A 25,949-nucleotide genomic window follows, 5' to 3' on the forward strand; every position below is an offset into this window, starting at 1 on the left:
ATTTCCTCAGGGTCTGTGACCAATGTCCCCATGACATCCAAGATCCCCTCTAGCCATCTATCAGCCCTCTGAGCCCTCAGATGCGCTGCCAGGAGTGCGTTCACTTTATCCCCGTTTTAGTAATATTTCTGGTGCAAGAAATGTAATTTCCGCACAACTTTCCCTGTCTCTAGGGACCGTAGCTCTTCCCTCTTTTTCCTCTCTTCCAACGTCACAATTTCAGCATGCAATCTATCCTCCAATAGTGACCTCTCTCTCTTCATATTAGACCCTTCCCTGACGAGCAGCCCTCTCCAGGTCACCTTTGACACTTCCCGCACCGTACAGAGATCGACCTCTCCCGTGTCGTTACACTGAACGACACGGGAGAGGTCTGTGATTGATTCTCACATTTTGGATCAAAAAATCTGATCCTTACATAGACAATCGTTGCAACACCAATACCATATCATGGTCGGACCAGCCAATGGGGACCAGGTCACAGGATGCTCTCCTCCCCCACAACTCTTTGCATAGGCATAAGTAATCAATACGGGTATAAGTCCCATGTGGCGTGGAATAGAATGTGAATCCCTTTTCCCTCAAGTGCAGTTCCCTCAACACATCCAATAATCCCTGCGCGGCGAGGAACCCTCGAAGGCCTTTCTGCCCTTGAGGTTGTCTCCCACTCCCCTCTACCCCCAAGCACATCTGTCCACCTTAGGATTGGCCCACATATTAAAGTCTCCTAATATCAGTGCCCCTGCTTGCCCCAATACCTGTTCCAGGATACTACTGAAAAATTCCAGCTGTCCCTGATTCGGGCAGTACAATGTGGCCAACTTTATCTACCGCCCCACCCGCCAGAGTGTCTGACACCACCAGTGATCTGCCACTCCCTTCCCTCCGCACTTTCAGGTCCCCCATCCTCATCTCTTATGCAACATGTTACCCACACCCACTTTCTTTACAGCCCCTGACACCCAAAGAACCTGGCCAATTTGCCCACTGTGTATGTGCTGTTCCTCCCCAGTCAACATCCTCGTCTCCTGAATCATCAGTACATCTAGTCCCATCCTCTGGAACTCTCTGGCGAACAAAGAACATTTGGTGGGTGAGTTTGTCCCTTAACATTCAATGTTCCTACGAAAAATCACTCTGCCCCTGAATGACCCCAACCCCTGCCATATACAACCAGAAAACGCCCCACCTTCATGAAGAAACTCAATGCAATGAGCAACCGTTTCTAAACCCGTTCTCCCACCCTTCGCTCTTGCCGCCCACTTGCTCCCAAGGCCTCCACGATCCTACGTGCCTGAACTGAGCCTGATCAGCTTGCATCCTGGTTCAACATGGGGTCTGATGTGTCAGCCCACCAAGAATTGAATCCAGTTACTCTGTGACATGGAACTGCCCCCAGGGTCCATTTGGACCCTAGAGACTTGTTAGGCCACGATCGCTGCTGTTTTCAACCCAATTTCCTTTTTGTGGTAGTACCTTACCTAGCACTCCTGGAACTACACTCACAGCCTAATTCACAGAAGTGTTTTATAATGGCAAAAGCCCATTGGAAAACGCTCTTTGAATCAACGCCTCAGAACGTTACTTTCTTCATTCTGTTGCCATCTCCTCTGTCCGTTCCTTTGAAGTGGGTTTTTGTAGAGTAATGTCTTTTCGTTCTACGTGCAGATGGTGTGTTTTGTTAAAGTTTTTATATTGTTATAGGACATTGATTGCACCTTGCATTTCTTTTGGACTGTGATACTGTGTTGTTTGCGTCACTACTGGTTCGCCTTCACGCCCCTCTTGAGAGCACAGCCTTCCCTTGGCCCAGCTTTACCACAAAAGGCAAAGGAGGTATTTCTCTTGACTGCCCCTGTTTTGCCTTTATGATTGTGCTGTGTTTTGGTTTGTAGAAGTGTGAGGGCTGAGTGGGCCATTTTACCGCTACTCCTCCTTGTACTCCCGCGGAGAAGAACCCAATTCATCACTCACGCACAGGCTCTCTCTTTGGAAAAAACCTAAAGCTGTTTTAAAAGTGTTTTTTAGTCAATTTTAATGTAGAAATTGTGCCTTGCGTGCAATTTAAAAAGACATATTGAACAGATGTGTATAATTTTATCAATCCCAGTGTCACAGCCTCGCATAATGCGTGCATACTGTGTTAGTCTGGTGCCACGGTGCGTGTGCTATTTCGTGTACCCCAAAGGTTTCTCAGTGATCTAATGCTTGCAAATTGCCTGCAGAGTGTCAAGGCTGTCACCCACTCCTGGGAGACTTGAAACAAAACATCCACATCTTCGTCTATGCATGCCTTTCTTTCCTGCGTTTTGGAACAGCATCACCATGTCACCTTAAGCCTTAAGGCCCCTTCAGAGGAGAAGCGTATGAGCCCTGGGATTGGAGGCAGATGGACGCAGAAGACGATGTGTTCATAGACAGCCACCCAGGGCGAGAGTCTATTCAGAAGTGGGTTATTGCCTCGCCTCAGGCGGCTTCATTTAAAGAAATAATATTTGATGATTCTAATGGCCTTTCTTTCATTAAAATAAAGGACATCGTTCGTTTGGGATTATGTGTAATTGCGGAGCCTCTGCTGTGCTTAATTAAGGATTTTCAGAGTCATGTTGGGGTTTCTATGAACTCAGAAATGGATTCTGGCATGCTGCGTGCTGCTAGCGATTCCATGGAGCCCTTGTGACTTTCTGGAATTCTGACATGTTACTGGTCATTCCATGGAATCCTTGTGACTTTCAGAGATTCTGGAATGCTGCAAGTTGCTGATCATGCCATGAGTTCTTGTGACAACCAGGGATTCTGGCATGCTGACTGCTGCTAGTCATGCCATGGAGTCCGTGTGACTTTCTAGGATTCTGGCATGCTGCGTGCTGCTTGCTGGTCATGTCATGGAGTCCTTGTGACTTCCAGGGATTCTGGCATGATGCATGCGGCTATTCATGTCATGGTTCCTTGTGACTTTCTGGGATTTTGCTATGGTACTGACATTCTGCCTGCTGCTAGTCATGCCATGGAGTCTGTGTGACTTTCAGGGGTTCAGGAATGCTGAGTGCTGCTGGCCATATCAGAGTCCTTGTGACTTCCTGGGATTCTGGCATTCTGCACACTGCTGTTCATGTTATAGAGTCTGTGTGACTTCCAGGGGTTCTGGCATGCTGCCTGTGATGCCATTGAGTCCTTGTGACTTTCTGGGATTCTGATATGCTACTGACATGCTGCCTGCTGCCTGTCATGCCATGGAGTCCTTGTGACTTTCAGGGGTTCAGGCATGCTGAGTGCTGCTGCCCATATCAAAGGGCTTGTGATATTCAGGGATTCTGGCATGTTGCATGCGGTTGGTAATGCCATTGAGTCCTTGTGACCTTCAAGGATTCTGACATGCTGCTGGTCATGCCATGGATTCTGGCATGCTGCTGGTCATGCAATGGAGTCCTTGTGATTTTCAGAAGCTTCGTTATATGGAGCTGGGGTGCATAATTTCACTTACCTTTATAGTGAAGTCACATTGAACATACAAAAGCCTACGCACTGCTAGGAGATCATGGACCAATAAAGACAGACTAAAGTTTACCTACACATCTGCACTCACGCATCCACCATCATAATACACCCGCACCCCAGAATAGCACCGCTATTGGGAATGCTGAATACCTGGGAAATGCCCACCACGTTGCCTGTTGTCTGTGCACCATTATGGTCCATAGACTGGGAGACTACGGGCTACTGAGAAGCTACGCCAGGTCCGGTTTTTAATATGTAATTGTGTTATTTGGTTCATTTGTTATTTTATTGTTTTTTCTGTCCTTTTTATATTAATCATCAGACACTACTGAGCGGGAGACATTTTGGCTTTGATTGATGAGTAATAAAAGGGCCCACAACAGCTGCGCATTCTGAGACAGTGTAAAGTGAGATCAGGCCGTTGGTACTGGCATTAACAAGAAAATGCAAAATAAAGTCTTTCTTTTTATAGGGGTTCTGTGTGGGTGGGGAAGCCATGGTAGTGCTGTGGGGCAACGATGATTGGGCTACGGGGGGAGGGGTGTGGCGGGCAGGATGTTGGTTTGGCTAGCTTTGCCCATAGTGACCCTTGAATAATTGTGGGTCACCACATTTGCAAAGCAACGACCTACGCCACGAATATTCACGGGGGTCTTTGTGAAGGGGCTACACTTGCTTAGCAAATATATAAATCTCACACTTCATTCAAAAATAATGTAGCTCAAAATGTGTCCATGTAAACATCGAATAGTCCAATTGTATTGCTGTTCCAAGGGTAGACAACAGAGGCCGTGGCAATGGCAATTTTTCTGGGGAATCCATTTGATATATCATTCGCTCTACACAACAAAGCCATCAGTCAATGTTGGCATTATCATCATATTAGCAGGATATGAAGATTAGACAAAGAAAACCACATCTCCTGAAACTATTTCCAAAAATGTTTCGATACTGATTGTCTCTTCATCGGGGTCAGTTTATAAATAAAGTATTCAAATAATGTTCACTTTATAAAGGCGGGATATGATTGCACACAGCTGCGCATCTCTGGCTTCCTGCGGGGCTTATGGGAAATGTCAGCGCCATTGACAGTTTTAGTTTTGGCTATTAGGTGGAGCTTCCGTGCCACTTATAGCCAAAAACTATTGCACTGGAGTACAGCTTTACTAACTATGCCCTGCGCCACATGTTCCTTGCACTGAAGCCCTCGTTAAATCAAACATTGATAAAGCCAACCGTTTTTTCTTGTGAGTAGGTATTAGGCATTTGCCAGGCACTGCCACCATATGGTGGGGTGCAAGTACTAAAGGGGTGCGTGTACGCAGCGTAGCGTGGAGCAGGGGCGGTTTACAGTGGTTCGCACGCAGTTTGACTGGGAAAATAATGTTTTCCGGGAAACTGTACTGTGAAAACAAGGAAATAATATGAGGCAGGGTAACTAAAAAGGAAACACACCAAACACAGGTTACAAAGGAACATACAAAGTACTTTATTTTATACTGAATCCAGTTACAAAAGAACAGAACAAAATTCAGATAGCTATCGACCCTCAGTACAACACAGCGAGCTCCGGCGTGGTTCGGTGTGCTCAGTGAGTGCAAATATTCATTGAAACAGTCAGGCTTTTATACATTTCTCCAGCCTGTTGTCCAGCCTTTCTTCAGGTTAACCATTCCATAAATAAGTTACTGCTCTAGGGTCCCTTGCCAGGTCAAATCTAGTTCATCTTAGGTTTATACATTAACAAGAAGAAATGGTAATAATGTATGCTCTAGGCCTAACATTACAATGCAGGACTTAGTTTATACAATGTAGTTAAGCAGGTGTTCTCATTCAATTATAGATCAGTTTCGGTGATACAGGTAATCCATTGCACACAGGTCAGCAGAAGGACAAGGTCTCAGCTCATGACCCTAACAAGTGGCCTGCAGGCAAGCTATACATTAGCTGTACAGAGGTCATGACAATCGAGTTCTGTTCTGAATAACATAGGCTACCATTTTAGCTCACATGGTGACTTTATAGAGCTTGACTTGGCTTGACCCAAAATGACAGTTTACATGGTTTCTAAGGTCAGGACCTTGCAATGCAAGTTTATTCACATGTAGTTTATAAGCAGCTTGTTAGCAGCTTGGCGTAGGCCAATATACATATATTCATAGCAATAGGAGGCACAATATAATTTCTAGTTTGACAAACCCTCCTTTTGGCCTATGCCAAGTGCTAAACTACTTCTGATCTCCCTGAAAATAACTCCATGTGTCATCGTCCATACACCCTGAATAGCTGTCAGAAATATCTATCGCCATTAGATCTTTTTACTAAGATCTCTTTCAGTACATACTCCTTAGAGGTTTTATCCGGGGCATACACTTTATGTCCTATTGTACCTATCGCCTGAGCGCAACATCCCCCTAGCATTGAACATATACTTGGTAGACATTGGATACAACAACAAAGAAATAGCAGAATTCCCAAAATAATCAGCAAGACTGAAAGCACTTTCCAACCCCAAGACCGCAAGAAGTCCCAGAACCAAGCGCTAAGATCCCAATTTCCCTCGGGAACATGCACTTCTGAACTAAGAATGTGCAGATTCTGTATTGCCTTAAAAATAGTTGGGGAGGAATCCGGTGCGAAAACACAGCAAGCGGACCCCACTAGTTTACATACTCCACCACGTTCAGCCAGAATGACATCAGAAGGACAAGGTCTCAGCTCATGACCCTAACAAGTGGCCTGCAGGCAAGCTATACATTAGCTGTACAGAGGTCATGACAATCGAGTTCTGTTCTGAATAACATAGGCTACCATTTTAGCTCACATGGTGACTTTATAGAGCTTGACTTGGCTTGACCCAAAATGACAGTTTACATGGTTTCTAAGGTCAGGACCTTGCAATGCAAGTTTATTCACATGTAGTTTATAAGCAGCTTGTTAGCAGCTTGGCGTAGGCCAATATACATATATTCATAGCAATAGGAGGCACAATATAATTTCTAGTTTGACAAACCCTCCTTTTGGCCTATGCCAAGTGCTAAACTACTTCTGATCTCCCTGAAAATAACTCCATGTGTCATCGTCCATACACCCTGAATAGCTGTCAGAAATATCTATCGCCATTAGATCTTTTACTAAGATCTCTTTCAGTACATACTCCTTAGAGGTTTTATCCGGGGCATACACTTTATGTCCTATTGTACCTATCGCCTGAGCGCAACATCCCCCTAGCATTGAACATATACTTGGTAGACATTGGATACAACAACAAAGAAATAGCAGAATTCCCAAAATATTTAGCAAGACTGAAAGCACTTTCCAACCCCAAGACCGCAAGAAGTCCCAGAACCAAGCGCTAATATCCCAATTTCCCTCGGGAACATGCACTTCTGAACTAAGAATGTGCAGATTCTGTATTGCCTTAAAAATAGTTGGGGAGGAATCCGGTGCGAAAACACAGCAAGCGGACCCCACTAGTTTACATACTCCACCACGTTCAGCCAGAATGACATCTAATGCCATCCGGTTCTGAAGCGCTACCAATCTGATCGCTTTCTGCTCCAAAGTCATATTATAGAGTATATCTGTGGTCCGGTTGATGGTTCTCTCCAGTACTCTCGCTAGTTTCCTGATATCCTTGGAATTCGCTATCTGCCCAAAGAATGGAAGGAATGATTTTGCTACATCTCCTAAAACCTGTGCTGGAGTGTCGCCATTCTCGTCCCGCCGTGGACGAGCCTTCAAAACCTCTACAGTACTTGCTATAAACACCCAGGTAACAGGATTCCTAGATAACAAGTTCCCTGCCAATCCCTGGGCAACCATGGAAATGCTACATTACCGCAAACAAAATAGATAGGTTTGCCTACATACAAAGGTCTGTCTTCCCCAGTCAAATTTGCAACGTTGGCACAACCTTTAAAATCTCCCATTGACCGGGTGCCATTCCTCTGTATGCAGAAAGAAACTGAATCGGGGCTATGGTTAACAGTATAAGAAGGAGGCACGGCATCCTTATTGCCTATCGGAGCCATTTTAAAGGAAATCGAAGATTGGAAAGGACGAGACAGTCTATCAGAAGGCCTAATAGAAGCAATATTGAGCTTACTCCTATTTGCGAAAAGCAAGCATTCCAGGGGAGTCAGAACACGTTTCTCAAAACTATTCAAATTAGTGCCATCAAAGTTCCCCGAGATGCTATCGTTCCATCGGCCAAAGAACAGTGCTCTAAGTGAAGGATAACAAGCAGTTGGCAAAGGTAAAGGGTGAATATACCAACCTAGCCCCTTATCCCCATGTTGCGGTAAATGCGAGCAGATCCAACAATTGGTTCTGTTAAAGATTGCATGGGTAGCATTCATAATTAGAAGTAGAGTGTTATTTTGATAATTCTGTCTATGCAAAAGATCTCTAGGTGACAAGGTATGTAGTTGCACAGAAGGAGTGGGAACAACAGTTATATTTTCAACAGGTAGGAAATCATTCAAAGGGTACATTCTCTCCAAATACCAAAACCCACAACCAACAGTTACTAAAAATCCCATGATTATCACCAGTAGACAGCAAAACGTTTTTGGGGCCCCCATACATATCTGCTCATTGTCTCTCCTAGTCACATTTTTGTCCAAAAGTTCAGTACGAATGGTAGCGGATGCGGGCATTGTCGTCTTCAATCGAGAAACACCAATTGTTCGTTTTCTGGCGACTCCGGTCGCGCGTCTTCTTAATGTCTTTTCCCACAACCCTTAGCCAGCAGAACCCTTTATGCAATTGGGCCAAGAAAAGGCAAGCCCTCAAATTCTTTCAATTGTACAGCAAGAGCCGTATTGCAAACCTATCTCCTTGGGCGGAGATTATACTTCACAGTTTCCGGTGCAAAAGAATCAGCAGACAGGATGTCGTCACTTCCCACAGGAGGTGGCGAGTGAACGGAAAATGGATCAGAAGATGGATGATCCACAAATGATGCAGTGGGAGAGCAAGGAGGCAAGATGGCCGTTTTGTCGGGCCTTACAACTTCCGGAGCGGCCTCCGATACTCTCTTTCCACCGTCTGCCGTTTCGGGTACGTTGGTTGCAATGTCGGAAAGGGGTTCTGCGTCTTCTGTATCGTATGGCACTGGGTGTGGGATCCGTTTGGTGTGGCTGCCGTGGATCCAGTGGCGACGTCCTCCTACCCGCACCGCAGTCTCAGTGACTAGGAGCACCTGGTAGGGGCCCCTCCAACGTGGTGCGAGGCAAGACGCTCTATCGAAGGATTTAACGAGGATCCAATCCCCTGGTCGTAGACTGTGACCGGTGCCCTCGTACCTCACTGACAATGCCTCTCGCACCTGGTGATAAATTGAAAACAGGTTTTTAGTCAATTGGTTACAATAGTCGGAGAGAAGTACATTTTCTACATCGCGCAATGCGCAGCTTTTAGGCAAACCCCAAATATTAGCAGGTCTCCCCATTACCACCTCAAAGGGAGAGAGCCCAGTCTTAGTTTGAGGGGTTGTCCGTATTGAAAGTAACACGATCGGTAAGGCGTCCGGCCATTTTAGTTTGGTGCCGGCACACGTTTTAGCGAGCTTGTTTTTTATGATACCATTGTGTCTTTCCACTAATACGGCGCTCTGAGCATGTCTGGCCGAATGGAATCGTTTGTCAATTTGCAATGCCGTACATATCTGTAGAATTACAGCAGCGATAAAATGCGGACCATTATCCGACCAGATAACTCTCGGCAAACCGAACCGTGGGAAGAATTCCTTTAACATGGTCTTTGCAGTGGTCATGGCTGTAGCGTCTTTAACAGGGAAAGCCTCGACCCACTTACTAAAGGCGCAAATGACCACAAGGACATATTTTAGATTGTTACATCGCTCCATTTCAATAAAGTCAAAGTGAATCACTTCAAACGGGACAGAAGGAGGCCCAAAGCTACCTCTTGGAGTTGCTGTCCCCTTTCCCACATTGTGTTGTAGGCAAATCATGCAATTTTGGACATAATGCTGGGCAATTTTTGAAATCTTATCATTTACCCAGACTTTCTCTAACATTCTCGTGATCTGTTGAGCGCACACATGTGTGGGACCGTGTGCCATGGTAACCATCATTACTATATAGGCATTAGGAAACAACCATTTCCCTTCAACCATGTCCACCCAACACCCATCATCATCGAGTTTCCCCAAGCCCTCAGCCCACCTCTTGGATTCTTCTAATGTGGCATCGGCTTGGATATCCCATACAGACACAACACCCTCATCCACTGCATAGGCATCTACAGTCTCCCTTGAAACATACATCTCTGTGAAGAGATCAGAGGCAGTTTGTCTAGCTATTTGATCAGCGAAAGCATTCCCTTTCCCTACATCATCTATAATCTTGCGATGTGCTGCGCACTTAATGATTGCTAACTGACTAGGGAGCGCAAGCGCTGAAAGCAATTGTACTATCAGGGAGCCATGCTGGATCTTGGTGCCATGCGAAGTTAAAAACCCTCTCTCTGACCAAAGTCTCCCAAAGTTGTGAGCCACCCCAAAGGCATACTGGCTATCAGTATATATGTTTACTGTTAGCCCTTCGGAAAGCTCACAAGCTCGAGTCAATGCTATAATCTCTGCGGCCTGCGCAGAGTTATGCGTAATTCTCTTGGTCTCCACAACCGTACTTAATGTAGCGACTGCATAAGCAGCTGTGGATGTACCATCCAGTAGTTTGAAGCAGGAGCCATCACAAAACAGCTCCTCTTGTGGGTTATCCAAAGGAGTGTCCCTCAAATCAACTCTGCCTTTTGTATCTTGTTCAGTAGTATACAGGCAGTCATGTGACTCTTCGTCACCGCAAACAGTATTTTGCGGGAAAGGTAGGAGTTCAGCCGGATTAAGAACGCAGCACCTCCTAATTTAAATGTGGGGAGCAAACAAGATTAATTCATATCTTGTCAGTCATGCGGAAGTGAGGTGTTGCGTTTGGGTTTTGTTCAATAGAATATCTACAGAGTGAGGCACCATCAGGGTTAAATCATGGCCTAGGACCATTCCCTCACTCTGTTTTACAGATGCAGCAGCAGCAGCGACAGCGCGTAAACATCTTGGCAAAGCGCATGCAACAGGATCAAGGGCGGAAGAGTAGTAACCGCATGGCCTATTCTTCCCTCCATGTTCCGCACATCCATTACATTCATGCACAAACAACACAAAGGCCTTCTCATAGTTCGGTGTGCCCAAAACTGGCGCCGAACATAATGCAGTCTTGAGCAACTCGAATGAATGTTGATGCTCCGTATTCCATGGCAATGGCGAAGAAATACCCTTCTTCGTCAAGGCCAACATCGGTTTTATCACTAGTGAGAAGTTTGGGATCCATAACCTACAGTAAGAAGCCATACCTATCAAGGCTCTAACTTCCTTTTGTGTATTTGGGACAGACATGCCAGAAATGTGTTTTATTCTTTCAGGTGTCAATCTTCTTCCCTCCTTTGACAGGAGATAGCCTAAATAGGCGACCTCCTGGCAACAATATTGAAACTTTTTAAGCAAAGCTTTGTGACCATGCTTAGCTAGATGGATGAGCAACAACACAGTGCCCTCTTTACAAGAGCTCTAAGAGTCAGCGGCTAAAAGCAAATCATCAACATATTGAAGCAACGTACAAGTAGGGGGCAATCCAAGGGTATCAAGCTGCTCTTTCAAAGCCCTACTATAAATACTAGGACTCTCAGTATAACCTTGAGGTGCACGAGTAAATGTGAATGAGCGTCCCCCTAAGGTGAACGCGAACAAGTATCTACTATCCTCATGTATAGGAATACTGAAGAAAGCATTCTTTAGGTCCACAACTCTGAAGTGAGGAGCCGTAGCTGGAATCATGGTTAATATTGTCGTCACATCAGGCACAATTGGAAATTGCGGAGCGACGACTTTATTAATGGCACGTAAATCAATTATAAAACGAAATGGAATTGCATTATCACCTTTTTTGTACACGGGTAAAATCGGACTATCGCACAAACTTCCTGCAATCTCCTCAATCACCCCACGATGCACAAAATCGGAAACAATGCTCTTAAAAGCTCGCTCGCCTTCAACTGAGATCTTATACTGTTGAATACGGGGCAGCTTAATTCCATGTTTCAAAACTATTTTAACAGGCTCAATCTGCAAAACACCGACATCATTGTCATCAACTGCCCACAAACACTCTGGTACATTACTGAATTCTGGCGGCAAAGGTCTAGTCAAGAATTGCGAAACAGAACATTGCTGTGGTGAAATCGTCAAACGCACTCCATCAGAAGAACAATGAATTACCGCATTTAATTCCTTCAACAGATTCAACCCCAGCAAATTCTCTCCACAATTCGAAGTCAAGAGAAATGGACAGTGGTCCGTAAAGGGACCCAAAGAAATAGGTACCGGTGAAGAAACCGGACAAACAACTGGTGTGCCAGAAAACCCTACAGAAACATTGGTTTGCCCTGACAGTGGAATGTTTGGAACCCGAGAATGATCAATGGAGCACTTCTGTGCTCCAGTGTCTATCAAAAATTGATGTTTCCTATTTCCCACTACCATTTCAATGTAGGGACCTTTCTGATTAACAGGAATAGGTGTAGGTTCCAAACCCTGCTTTGGGCAATCCTAACGAAACAAAATATCATCAAAAGGAAGCTCTTCAGATAGATATGCAGCAGAAGGATGATCAAATATGTTTCTAGTATCCACACTCGAAGTCTGATTATCCTGTGAAAAAGGTTGTTGGGGATCCTGCGAAAACTGGCCTCTACCTGGGCCCCCTACACCCGGCGACCTCTGGATCGTCTACCCATATTTCCAAATGTGTTATTCGACCTCTGTCGAAGGACGGGGCATTGTGCAAGCCAATGACCCTCCTGGCGACAATAGGCACACTGGTTAATATTCACAGGACCCAAGGGCACATTCCCTTGTGGAACATACTGACCTATAATCTGCGAACTACCCCCTCTGGGGCCTCTAACAATTTGCTGTAACAATACTTTATTCTTCAAATCACCTTTTCTCTTCTCGACTCTATCTTTTTCATTATTGACACGGTTCTCGTAGTACTAAGCCATGTGCAGTACTTCTGATTGGGATTTCGCCTGCCAAGCGCTCTCATAAGACATAATTTGTGACTGGATGTCAGGCAGCAATCCACGTACAAATTTGTCCACAAATAATCTTTTCCCAGACTCTGTGCCTAAGTCTTGTCCACTGAAATCCGAGAATACCTGTTCGAACCGATTAAAGAACTCGGTAGCACCCTCAGATTTTCCTTGGACACAGGCCGTAAGCTTGTCCCAAATAATTCTCTTTTCAGGGATTATAGTTTTCAGTTTTGCAATGATTCTGTCAGGCAAAGTTAGTATCACCTGAGGTGGTCTCTCACCAGCTGGCCTTTCCCCATCAAGCCTAACTATGTTAGCCCATGTATCTCCCAACCCTGGTACATCGTCTATAGTTCTAACTTGTTTCCACAAATCTACAGGCAGGAGTACAGGGAATAGCAAATCAATGTCGCCTAGGGTAAACACTGAGGACTGCAAAACGGACTCTATCTCTTTATAGAACCCTGTCGGATTTTTCCTAATGTCAGGAATAGTTTGTCTAATAGTATTCACTTCCTGTCGTGAAAACGGGACGTGAACAAACTGCGATACATAATGTGCAGAAATGTCCACAGCAGGTGTACCTGCTGCAGCATTAGCAGGAATCTCAACCTTTGGAACAAATGTCGGAGGAACCTCTCTCATAGGCAACTGAGATGTAGGCAACTCCGAACGCTTACTAAGCAACAGAGCTAAGTCGAGCGCTAAAGCAGTTGAAGAAGTGTCAAGTGAAAAAGCTGTCTTATAAATGCTCAATAACTCTGTGGGACAACTAACCTTTCTCTTTAAACATTCATCCTGCAGGTACTCTACCATTACCTGTATCACTTTCCTCTGCATTTCTAGCGTATATTGACTGTATGTGTCATATACCTCAACTGGAGTTATTGATATGTCTGAAATCCATCTAATCGCATCTTTTGTACAAATTCGCGCCTCCTCAGATGTCGATTTACGACACGGAAGAAATCGTTTCTGTACATACATACTTTCTTCTTCGTCATCCTCATTCCGTAACCTTTCCAACTCCTTTCTATACTCAAATATCCTCTCAACATGCTCATGTACCTTCTCCACAGTGTCTCTTGAAAACGCTAAAGTATTCAGGTCCCTCAACCCTTGTGGGAGGTCTGCATTATTTAATTTATCCCACATTACACATAAATGAATCCCTAAACCTTCAATGAAAACATTTTTCTCAGGAAAATTATCCATATTAGAAAGTGTGGCAAGAACATTAGCTCGATCATCTCTCTCCATACAATGCTTAGCCCATGCAAACAAATCCTGTTTCTTTTCTGTAGGAACAGTATTACGAGTAACATTCCTCGACCCCGCACCCTGATCAACTACAAGCGGTACAGAACTACTTGGGAGTGAGGGTGCAGGCAAATTCAATGGAGGTACTATTACTGGTGCAATGGGAAGAGGCAGAGGAGCAGGTGGAGGAACAACAACCGGAGGAATAGGAACAACAGGTTGAGCAGGAAGAGCAGGAATAACAGCAGGAAGAGGTACAGCAGGAGGAAGAGGAACATACGGAGGTGGTGCAGAGGCACCAGGCCTTCGTTCATTTAACAATTTGTCGATAAACTCATCAGAAATATGAAGATCTTTAGAAGGATAGATTTTCTGAATACCGAGTGAGAAAGCCCTGTCCATATTCCTAACCGACTCAGACTGTTTGTCCTGATCATATAACAACGCCTTTTCAGCATTTGTTTTATGACGGCGCACATGTTTTTCCCTACTTTTAAGCTGCTGCAACGCTTCTCCTTTCCAATTTTGCAAAACATCAAATGCTGCAGGTCTGGCCTTCTTTTTTAACAAGACTGACTCTAAATATTCAATACGAGGGATCTCAAAACTACCATTGACTGGCCACTGAAGTTCGGAGGCATGTCTGTGCCAAATTTTATTAAATACTACACTTCCAATGCCATGCTTACAGTACATAGAACATGCCGGTGAGCCCTCCTGTGGTGCCGGACGGCTAAATTCCAAAGATTGTCTATCGCTGCGGAATAATTCCTTAAAGCAGCTAGACAATTTCCCAGGCATTTCTCAAATACTCGGTGTTACCTGGTCCATAATTGTGTCTGCAGATACAATGCGCCAAATTCAAATTGTCAGGGTTGAATTAAGAGTCGGGTAACGACTCACCTGACCAAACCTAAGGAGGACCGATCGGTTTACAAAGGACTTACCTAACGAATTTTACCTTGTGTATGGTGATTTCGGCAAATCTGCCCGCCTCAAAAATTGACCCTCGTCAAGATGCCGTCTCAGACCACACTGCTATCGCCCAGGGAACGGATCGTGCAGCGCTGTTGAGGTGTCACGTCTCGTTCAGTCGGGCCCGTTATGTCACACCGTCCGATCCCGGTCCGATAGCGTGCGTCAACCTTCAATAATCCGCCATCAATCTTGAGGGTCCCTATTCCGGGCGCCAACTGTGAAAACAAGGAATGAATATGAGGCAGGGTAACCAAAAAGGAAACACACCAAACACAGGTTGCAAAGGAACATACAAAGTACTTTATTTTATACTGAATCCAGTTACAAAAGAACAGAACAAATTCAGATAGCTATCGACCCTCAGTACAACACAGCGAACTCCGGCGTGGTTCGGTGTGCTCAGTGAGTGCAAATATTCATTGAAACAGTCAGGCTTTTATAAATTTCTCCAGCCTGTTGTCCAGCCTTTCTTCAGGTTAACCATTCCATAAATAAGTTACTGCTCTAGGGTCCCTTGCCAGGTCAAATCTAGTTCATCTTAGGTTTATACATTAACAAGAAGAAATGGTAATAATGTATGCTCTAGGCCTAACATTACAATGCAGGACTTAGTTTATACAATGTAGTTAAGCAGGTGTTCTCATTCAATTATAGATCAGTTTCGGTGATACAGGTAATCCATTGCACACAGGTCAGCAGAAGGACAAGGTCTCAGCTCATGACCCTAACAAGTGGCCTGCAGGCAAGTTATACATTAGCTGTACAGAGGTCATGACAATCGAGTTCTGTTCTGAATAACATAGGCTACCATTTTAGCTCACATGGTGACTTTATAGAGCAAGAAAACCTAAAATGGCGGCTTGACCCAAAATGACAGTTTACATGGTTTCTAAGGTCAGGACCTTGCAATGCGAGTTTATTCACATGTAGTTTATAAGCAGCTTGTTAGCAGCTTGGCGTAGGCCAATATACATATATTCATAGCAATAGGAGGCACGATATAATTTCTAGTTTGACAGTATGCATGTACTTGGGGTGCCAGTTCGAGTTATGGGGGTTCCTGCGCAGTGGTGTCTAGGTGCAGGCTTGGTTGGGGGGACCCCATGCACTGTTCACAGGATGCTGGTGTTTGCGCCCTGGGAGCCCACAAGTGTAGGTGAATGTGGCTGTTTTGGCTTTGCATGGGGACGTGTCGGGGGTGTTCCAGCGAGACTTGCGAATACGGTTACTTGCGCTGTAGATTCCATGAAAACGTGTGGGCCGCAGTGTCATTCTCGGCATGCGGAAAATGTGGGAGAAATTGTGCACTTTTCCATGAATCGGTCCCTAAATGTTTTTGCTATTACCATTACCGTGCACATATTGAGGGACTTTGTGATGGGTGCACTGGTAACACCTCCTGCCTGCTATAACGTTGAGCGATATTTTATGTTCGACTGATATCCTAATCAATAGGTTCGGACAACGGAGAGGGAGGCTCTCGCTAGACAAATCTAGGAAACAACAATAAAAATGGTGAATAATGGCACAGATTAAGACTAACAAAAGTATCATGGAAATCTTCATAAGGTCTGATTCATTATGTTTTGGGAAAAATGATATTCTGTTGTGAATCTTGACTCGATGATTTTTATTGCTGTGACCTTACTCGTGGTAAACCTCAACTTGCTTACCCGAATACCTCATTTGGCTTCACAGCCTGCCTGAAAGGGGGGAGGGGTGGAGCATCCCCACAATTACAAAAGAAAGATGGAACCAATATTGGGTCTGCTTTTTGTCTCAGGGGAGGTCTTGTTTAGCAAACTGCAAACTGTGCTCCTTGATTGGTTCATTAGTGTTAGGCTATCTGCATAATCAGACAGCTCCCCCAGCTAATGAGGTCTTCGGGGATGTGAGGCGAGAGATAAGTGCTTATCCACCTGCCTGTATCTGCAGCCAGGTGCTTCCTCCTTCCCCTCTCCAGGAAGGGATTCCGTGCTCTCTCTGCATCCCCCCGGGAACGCGCTGCTACTTTCTAGTTCCAACCCTGCAGCTGTCGGTAAAGATAGCTAAATACACATTTTCCAAATCTGAGATTTGCTGAACACTGATATCCACGCACGTGGCAGTGCATGTCCTCAGGCAAACTCCAGTCTCAGACTTAAGGAGGTAGAAGTTCCGGTGACCTTTATAATTTGGGCAATGCTGCTGCAGAACTCCCAGGGGCGCCAGGGTGCTGCAAGCAGTGCTTCAGGGCACTTTTTGAAAACAAAGTCATTCAATTTCCCAGCGAAGCCCTCCCCCTTTTTTGGCAGTTAAAATAGTTCTAGGATTAGCATTTTGGTGGGGGGGCGGGGCTTACTTGAAACTAAAGATGTTAGTAAGCGTTTGGGTAAAAATTCAGGTTTCATTCTCCTTTCCGTCTTTCATGTTTGTGAAGAAAACGAAAGAATAAAGAAGATACTGGATTGGTCCTGATTTGGCCAGTCTCACACTCTTCTTTTGATGAAAGGCTATTCTGCAGAGCAACAGCTTGTGTCACAGTGCAATGCTCGTGGAGGTAGAAAATACAGTGGGTCCCAGCACAGGATCCCTGCAAAAAATAAGTACCTCGTCGGCCCACTCTTCCCTCAGCCACGCAAGTATGCCAAAGTTCAATGCCAGCTCTTTGTCCAAAACCGGACCCTGGCACCTGGCTACCCGTCCCTTCCGAGGCAGGCAGGACTTGGGATTCCAGCAGGCCCCCTCGCTTGTCCTTTTAGATGTGGGCAAGGAAAGGCGGGTGTCCATCTCACCTGTCATGGTCGTCTCCATACTTCCCTGGCAGGGCCCTCTAAGCTCGCCTGTTCCAATGACGATTACCACATTTCTTCCAGATGATTCTAAGGAGTGACTGCGGCTTCCACCTCACATTTCTGACCTCCGACAGGGGAACAGGTCTGTTTACAAACCCTGTGTCAGTAGTCAACCACAACTATTTTAATAAATAGAATTTCATTTGCTGTGTCGTCATACCTAGAGGACTAAATCTGCAGCGTCACTAAGTGGTGATGTAAGAGTATTTTCCAAATCCCAGAGTGATTTGCCTCATCTCTGTAATATACTTCCCACCCTCTTCCGGTTCTCCTTCTAAAAGCCTGGCCGCCACCTGCTGGCATGGTCTCTTTGACATGGACATAGCAGTGCAGCTCAGTACAGGAGAGCACACCCTGCCCATGGCTATGGGCATCTCCTGGAGGAAGATGGACCTGCTTCTTTACAGCTCTGGCCAGAGGGAGGCTTCTCTTCGCAGCGGCTCTGTTATCTGCTTAGCTAATGAGTGGACATATGAGGCAGCCCCTTATGTTCAGCCAGCAAATGTAAGATGGGTAATTCCTTTAACTCATTTGTACTACAATATCCATCTTTTTGGAGGCTATAGCGTTATGGTTAATGTAACCCCCTAATTTATATGAGGGTGCAATTTTGCTGCCAGGTTTATTGTTAATTGCTGATATTGCACATTTGGTTACGTAAAACAATTTACATTTTTCATTTTCAAATAGGCCAATGCTTTTTTGGTCATACATTGAAATTTCAGTGAATACTACAGACACATCCTTATCTTGTCAGAAATGTGCCTTCCAATGTGTATATGTTTCTAGTAGGTGTGCAACACACAAACACAATGCTAACATGGCTGAGGTTCTATTTTGACATCGACCCCTATTGTTTCTAAAGCATGGTTTGTGGCTTAGAAGTCATTTAAAGTCAATCACATACCTACTCGTCATAGTACAGTTGTGCCTGCCAGTACCTGGGGTGCCAATGTGCAATTGTATATTATATGTATCGCTTATCCTAAAGCGAAAAGGCATTTTAAAAGACAGTTACATGAAGGCTGACACAGCCCTACTCTGCCCTTTCCCCATACCTGCTGACCTAAAAGGCCCTCTGTAGTGCCACACTCTGGAAGAAGGCTGCCCTTTGTCATGTGTGTGTCCATTTGAAGCCTGGTTCACAGGAGATCACTTGGTGAGCGCTCATGTGTCCTGGTGGGAGTTGTTACCCTTCCTGGAGGTCGCCTGAAGTGGGAGAATGGAAAACCAGACTCCCGTCCTTCACCTCTCGCGCTTGGCCTAGAGGGTCGCGGCCCAGACACCCGCCACGAGAAGAGTTTGCCCATTTACCAGATGACCAAATACCCTGGTACAGAAACATACGGATGTGTCCATCTGCCTGCCCAACAGCCCGCACTGGCCATGCCGACACCTGCGGCACGGACCAACTAGACTGAAATCTACACATCGTTAGAGATGCCATGACGACCTAGATAACGGGAAGCACCGCTGAACTATTATACACGCTGAACATTTCCACACCAATCTACACGAAGAACATACTCAGTGCTCTGACGTAGGCGACAGGCTTATTCACGGACGTGCATCTTTATTATTTTTACATAGGCTTTCAGAATGCAGAAACGCAAGACGCACCATGAGCTCATTTATAACGCTTGCTCACGCTTCTCTTGAAACCCGTTACCATCATGAGAGATATAATGGAAACACGATACTGGCCATGAAACTGTATGCCACTATAACCTAAAGCATCCATGCACTAAATGGATTACTCGTGCACCAGGCCCAAGTAGGCCTCAAGCAAGAGTTCCCGTGGACATTAACAAAGCAAAAGTCAGGTTGCTGAGCCTGCAGAAAGAACCCAGTGGAGCAACCAGCCAAGGTCGTAATGTTGCAAACCCACAGTCAAGAAACAAATCTTCAAAGGCACGATGTTGCAACCTCGCACTCCACGTACCAATGTTAAAATCATATCTGCAAATTAAACCAGACATACAGTGGAAAAACAATATTAATTGTGCAGAATTATGCCTCAAACACGGTCCCTCCCCACGTGACCAAGCCGAACCTGACGAGATGCCAAAACCCAGGAGAGAAAAGGCGTCTGGGTACCTCGCTACGAGACGCAGGCCGACACACTTGAAAGGCTCAATGGACACCTGCTACAGTGGGAACGGTCAGTCTCCCACCTATGAATAAATCCTCACATTGCCTGCACGTACCCATATTGAAACACTGTTGCAACCACAGGTGCACCGTGTGCTGGGAACAACGGTGGTCCCAGGCTGGGGAGCTCACGGATGCACCAATCAGAACATGAGGTTCTTATCTCAGACGTCAGTAACGTTAGCCAATCCTCAGGGGTCTTCATGTAACAATTCTTATGTATCTAATTGTAGGGACAACCCAGATATACCACCTGACTACATCTTAACCACTAATATCATTCTCTATATGCGTACTATACTAACCCCACCACTCGAGCAACCAATCAAGAGTGGCGATAGGTTCTTTTGGTAACTTTTTGGAATGACGCAAGTAGCGCGTCATAATGTAGTAAAAAGGGCCTGCGAGCCCCACTATTGTGTGTGTGTCAGGACGAACGCGTACGCTCCTTGACCCATCCCTGCCGTTTGCATAATAAACGGCAGAAGTTGCCTTGCTCCTTGTGTGTGCCTCATACTCTGTCTCGATCCGAGATATACACGGGAGGAGTTGGGGCCTCCCTGCCCGGAGGTCTGCGGACGGCCCGGCCGACCCCGGCAGAATCCCCCCCGACAAGTTGGAGGCACTGCTGAGATCTGTTTAAGATCGACTTTTATTTTTTATTTTTCCAGGGACTCCCGTTGCGGGGAGGCCCGGCGGCGCGGCCCCCTCTGCCGTTGCCCCCTTCTGAGGACTACAGGACCATCGCGGAGCTGCGAGAGGACCGGACAGCGCAATCCGGATATTGGCCCTCGGGAGCCGGTTGAGAAGTATCCCGCCCGCGGTCGGCGAGTGTCCAGACGTGGTCCAGACGAGGGGAGGTGGCGAGCCGCTTGGAGGGGTGCACGCAGTCGAGCGGCCCTGCATCGAGGGAACTTGGTGAGCATGACACGCACAACAAGCAATGCGAAATTGTGAGGGAGGGGGCGGAAGTAAATAAGGGAGGAGGGAGGTATTGTAAAAAGGTGGGGTGAAGGTTTAATTGAGTGATGATAATGGAATGAATGGTAGTGAATTGAGTGCGAGAGAAGGCGGCTAACGTTACGCGAAAGAGGGGGGCAGGGCACGAGAACAACACGTGCAGACGCTCGCAACAAAAAGCTAACGTTACGCGAAAGAGGGGGGCGGGGCACGAAAACATCACGTGCAGCCGCTCGAAAGACACTGATTGGCCTAAATCGCGACTACGTGTGAGGGTGGGTGTGTGTGGTTTCCTACGATTTGACATTTATCATTCAATGAGTAGATGAGGTTCCCTATTGTTCGAGCAAGAAACTCGATAGGTAGATGAGGTTCCCTATTGTTCGAGCAAGAAACTCGATAGGTAGATGACGTTTCCCTGTGGGCGGTGGCTAGTTACGTAGTTGCCCAAAACGGAAGATAATTGGCTGGTTAAGCCCTCCTGTTGAGGGGCGTATCACACGCGAGGCGACGCAGCGTGCGCAGTCCGGTTATAGTATTGATGAGATTACCTTGTTCAAGGAGAGACAGGAAGACAGCTGTAGGGTTAGCGGGGTAGATTGCAAGTGTATTTTGAATTTAAAGAACATAACACGAATATACCAGTAGTTCGAAGAAATAGGTGACGTCACCAGTAGGGATTTAGTAAGATATCGTGAACACAAGAAGCTTTGGGTTTGACATTGGTGGGGAAGAGAAACATGATAAAGGAGCGGACACGGAGATAAACGATAAACGAGTGGATCAAAGAGGAGAAGGGGAAGGGGGCGTGGCTGCGCACGGAGAACGCCGGCCACGGCAAGTGTAAAGGTGGGAGGAGAACGGGGAAAAAGGACGACTGTGTAAGATCGTCGTAAGGGGTACGCAGCTGCAGGGGGCTGCGTGCGCTTCGGCCGCAGGGGGCCGTAGGGGAAGGAATATAATATAACATCATAAATATATTTGTTTTATAATTTTTTTTTTTTTTTGTGATTATTATCATTGCATAATTTGTCAAAGGATTGTCGTAAGTCCCCACACTTGCGGGGCAAGGTAAGCAATAAAAGGTTGTATGTTGCAAACTGGTAGCAAGGGGAAGGGTAAGAAAGGGTGCGCTAGTATGTCATACGGGAGAGGGTTGGGAGGGTGGGGGAATACCCTCACTACCCCACTACAACATATATGCACCACACTGCCACCACATAGGGAGAAGTTAATTAAGTACAGCATAGAGTGGACCCAGGGGACGGACAACAAAATGTTGACACCATGGCCGCCTAATGGTAGCTTTGACCCATATGCCCAACATTCACTATTAAACCATCTGCACAATACATACAAGGGGAAGAAGTTGGCAAACCATGTGGAGGTGTTTAACTTATGGAGGATGTTCCAGGGGTCTAGACCAGGACCAAATGGAATGTTCACTATGGGGGAAACACCGGAAGAAAAGGAGATTAAGAAAGAAGGAACGGATGGGGAAAAGGAGAGTGAAGGAACAAAGAATATGGGGAATGAAAAACTGGGTGGAGGAAAGGTTGATAAATTAGCTGACATAAAACAGGAACCGAGCAATGAGATACCCTTAACACCGGGAGTGAAAACAGAGGGGGGAGGGTTGTACCCTTTAAGAGAATTAGGAGAAATAAAAGGACAGTTAAGGGCGGCTGAAGGATACTCAAACCCGGCATACAGCCCTCCACCATATGTGGCTCATGGAAAGATACCAATGGGGGACGGGAGGAGAGAAGAGCAGACTGTAGAGATAGGAAACGATGAGTGGGTAGCTGCACAGATATTGTTGAAATTACGAGGATCACTAACTGGAGAGGAAAGGGAGGCGGTAAAGAGAACAAACGAGGATAGTGAAAGAGAGAGTGAAATGAGGGGAGAGGAGCTGCTACGGCAGAAGGAAGAGATTTTGGAGGAAAGATTAGCTAAACTAAGGGATGAGCAGAATGAACTGATAAAACAACTTGAGGGGGAGGAAAGAGAGAGAGTGAGGAAAAGGAAAGAAGGTAAGGACGAATTGGAAAAATTAAGGGAGCAAAGTGAGGAGAGAAAGAGGGAAGCTGTAAGGGTAAAAGCAGCAGCAGAAAGGGTATCAAGAGTAGTGATGAGGGAGAAGAAGAAGGAAGAAGAAGAAAATGAAAAAGAAATGGAAATATGGAGGAGGAGGATAATATCAGAGACAGCTAAAAAATATGAAGAGGGGAAGGTAATAGAGAGTATAGTAGAAAGAGAAAGGGTGAAATGGGAAAGGAGGAGAGAGGATGAAAGGATATTGGAACAGATGAGCAACGAAGTAATGGAGGAATTAAAAAGGAAAAGAGAGGAAAATAGTAGGGAGATGGAGGAGAGGAGTGAAGGGGAGAGAGAAGAGAGTAAGAGGGAGAGTGAAAGATGGGGAGAAGTATATAAAAATAGAGAGGTAGCAACAACGTCAGCACTAAGGGGAACAGGTGGTAACAACGGAAAGGAAGAGGGAGACCTAATAGACTTAAAAACTGTAACAATAAAAGGAAAAAAGGCAGAGTGGGGGGCGCAATTTATGAATGATTTTTGTAGTGAGGATGGAAGGAAGAGTGAAAGGGAAAGCTTAGATAAGCTATACCTCACTAGAACAAACATAGATTCGCCATGGGTGAGTAGAAGATGGGAGGAGCTGGAGAGAAGTAAGGAGGAAGTGAAAAGAATGGGAGAAACACAAACTAACGAACACACGCCACCGACGCTCACCAACCAACACACGCCACCCACATCACCATCACGCTCTCTAACGCCACACCCCACATGTTCAACAACTGCACGCTCTCTGCACAGAATAAAGCTCGCACCCTTCATGGACGAAGTTACACCTTATGCATGTCGGCTTAGGGACCTCCCTAGTCGCAGGCAAGACAGGCAAACAGACGTGCCAATATTGAACACAGGAAAGGATGAAAAAAGGGGAAAGGAAGAAGAGGGAGGTAGGAGAAGAGGTAGTAAGGAAGGATTTGAAGTAGTAAAAGGAATGGGGGAAGAGGAGGGGTGTGAAGAGTTAACATCATGGAGCATAAAGGATGACACAAGACAGAATGTAATGCCACTGCTGGAGAGAGGAGGGGTTAGACCACAATATGTACCTTGGAAACATACGGATAAGGAAAACATAAAATGTAGGCTCCCATCATTAAGTGGAGGTGCGGGTAAATGGATATATGAAATGGAAAAACACACCGCAGGACAGAAACTAGCAGTGGGAGATGTTAAGGGCCTGTTAATATCAATATTAGGGGATAGAGCGGATGACATTTGGAAAAGAGCGGGATTCCATGGGGTAACAATAACAAACACATCGCATGATGGGGCACCATTTGCAAACTGCAGACATGCGCTATGGCAGGCACTAAGAGTGCAGTACCCAGACACATCAGACATAGGAGCCATTACTTCCCGTAAGATGGGTGAGAACGAGGATCCTGTTGATTATATCCAGGATATTCAAGAGAAGTGGCGCATGGAAACTAGAGAACAATGGGACAAAACACCAGCCATATTTTATCATATACTAGTACAAGGGCTCCCAGAAGGAGTTCAGAGACAATTAAAGAAAGTAGTGGGGATGGAAGCAAAACCATGGCCGGAAATACAACTGACTATAGTACATCACTGTAGAACATGGCAAGGAAAAATGAAACAAAAGGAAGAGGACAGGAAAACAGAAGAGGCCAAATTAGTACAGAAAAAACTTACTAAATATACCATGGAAGGGGCACTAATAACTGCGCCAACACCAATGGCCCAAAGCCCAACACAAGTAGTGGCTGCACAAAATCCAGCTCAAATAGCGCCTCCACAAGAGGTAATAGAGCAAGTGCTGCCTCTGCAATCACACGCACAGAACATGGGAGGAGGGTACCCAATGCAAGGAGCTGGGTATTATAATTATAATAGAGGGAGAGGAGGGTTTATGAGGGGAAGAGGATACGGATATAATACCCAACAACAGGCTGGGGGACTCAGAAATAACTACCAGACAGGGCAACCAGTATACCAGGACAACACAGGGAACTTCCCATGGCAAAACAGGGAACCACCCGTGTGTTGGAGCTGCGGACTATTAGGACACATGTCACGTACATGCAGGGTCAGGCCAGGAACACCAGCATGGAACGAACAAGCACAACATAGGACATCACAAGAACAGCAGGGCATACAACCACAGCAGATGTCACCACAAGGGAGTGACCAACACTATTCCCTACCACAACAACAAATAAAACAATACCTGCCACAAGTAACTGGTGCAGCGTTAATACAACCACCACCACAACCTGAACGAACGCAATTGGGTGGGGTGACGGTGTTGGGACACAACCCTTACACAGGGAATGGCCAGTCATTGTACCCCCAATAGGACAGCCCACAGACGGCCTTGGTGTGTCCCATCCTGTCAGTAACACCTAATAGTGCGGAGGAGCCACGCATAGAGGTAACGATAGGTGACAAAAAATTATCATTCCTTGTTGACACCGGGGCAACCCGGTCTTGCATAAGGGAAGGTAAGTTTAAGATGTCAGGCGAAGCCATGAACACACAAGGGTTTTCTGGGGCTAAAGGGTTGGTTCCATTTACTGATAACGTTCCGCTATCTATTGGGGATTACGATCTGTCAGTACCACTTTTGTATTATAGTGCCTCACCAGTAAACATACTGGGGAGGGACATAATGAACAGATTAAATATGACGATCTCCTTTACAGAGGATGGCATAATTTGCTCTACTCCAGGGATTAACATGCTTGCAGCACGACAGATTTTGCAAGCATACTGTGGACAGATAGCGATCAGGGCGGAGCCGGTAGACGGCGAGCTATTCCAGTACGGAACAGACATGGCATTTGCATGGATGCCAGGGATAGGAGGGAAAATATGGAGGAGACCAGCAGCCTATCTATTCCGACCAGAAACACCAGCTAATGAACTGGAAGGGAAGGTCCTTGCAGTGGACATTGAGAGCATTATTGCAACAGCTGATTATGTTGCTGTGCACGCCCAAGATAAAGAAGGGAGAGCATGGAGGGCGGTGATAGCACTAGCAGAAGGATGTAGGCTGACCCAGGTGTCAGATGAAGAGTTGTTTTCAGAAGA

At 45.8% G+C, this 25,949-nt stretch overlaps 1 protein-coding gene across 2 annotated transcripts in view; it reads right to left on the reverse strand.

The window, feature by feature from the left end:
• The window catches only part of LOC138488656 (potassium voltage-gated channel subfamily H member 8-like), a 1,777,142-nt gene that overhangs the window by 1,282,248 nt on the left and 468,945 nt on the right, over positions 1-25,949 (reverse strand). The gene's annotated exons all lie outside the window — the stretch shown is intronic.

This window comes from Ambystoma mexicanum, chromosome 9, assembly GCF_040938575.1.
Source record: "Ambystoma mexicanum isolate Mex_15411 chromosome 9, UKY_AmexF1_1, whole genome shotgun sequence".
Taxonomy (NCBI): domain Eukaryota; kingdom Metazoa; phylum Chordata; class Amphibia; order Caudata; family Ambystomatidae; genus Ambystoma; species Ambystoma mexicanum.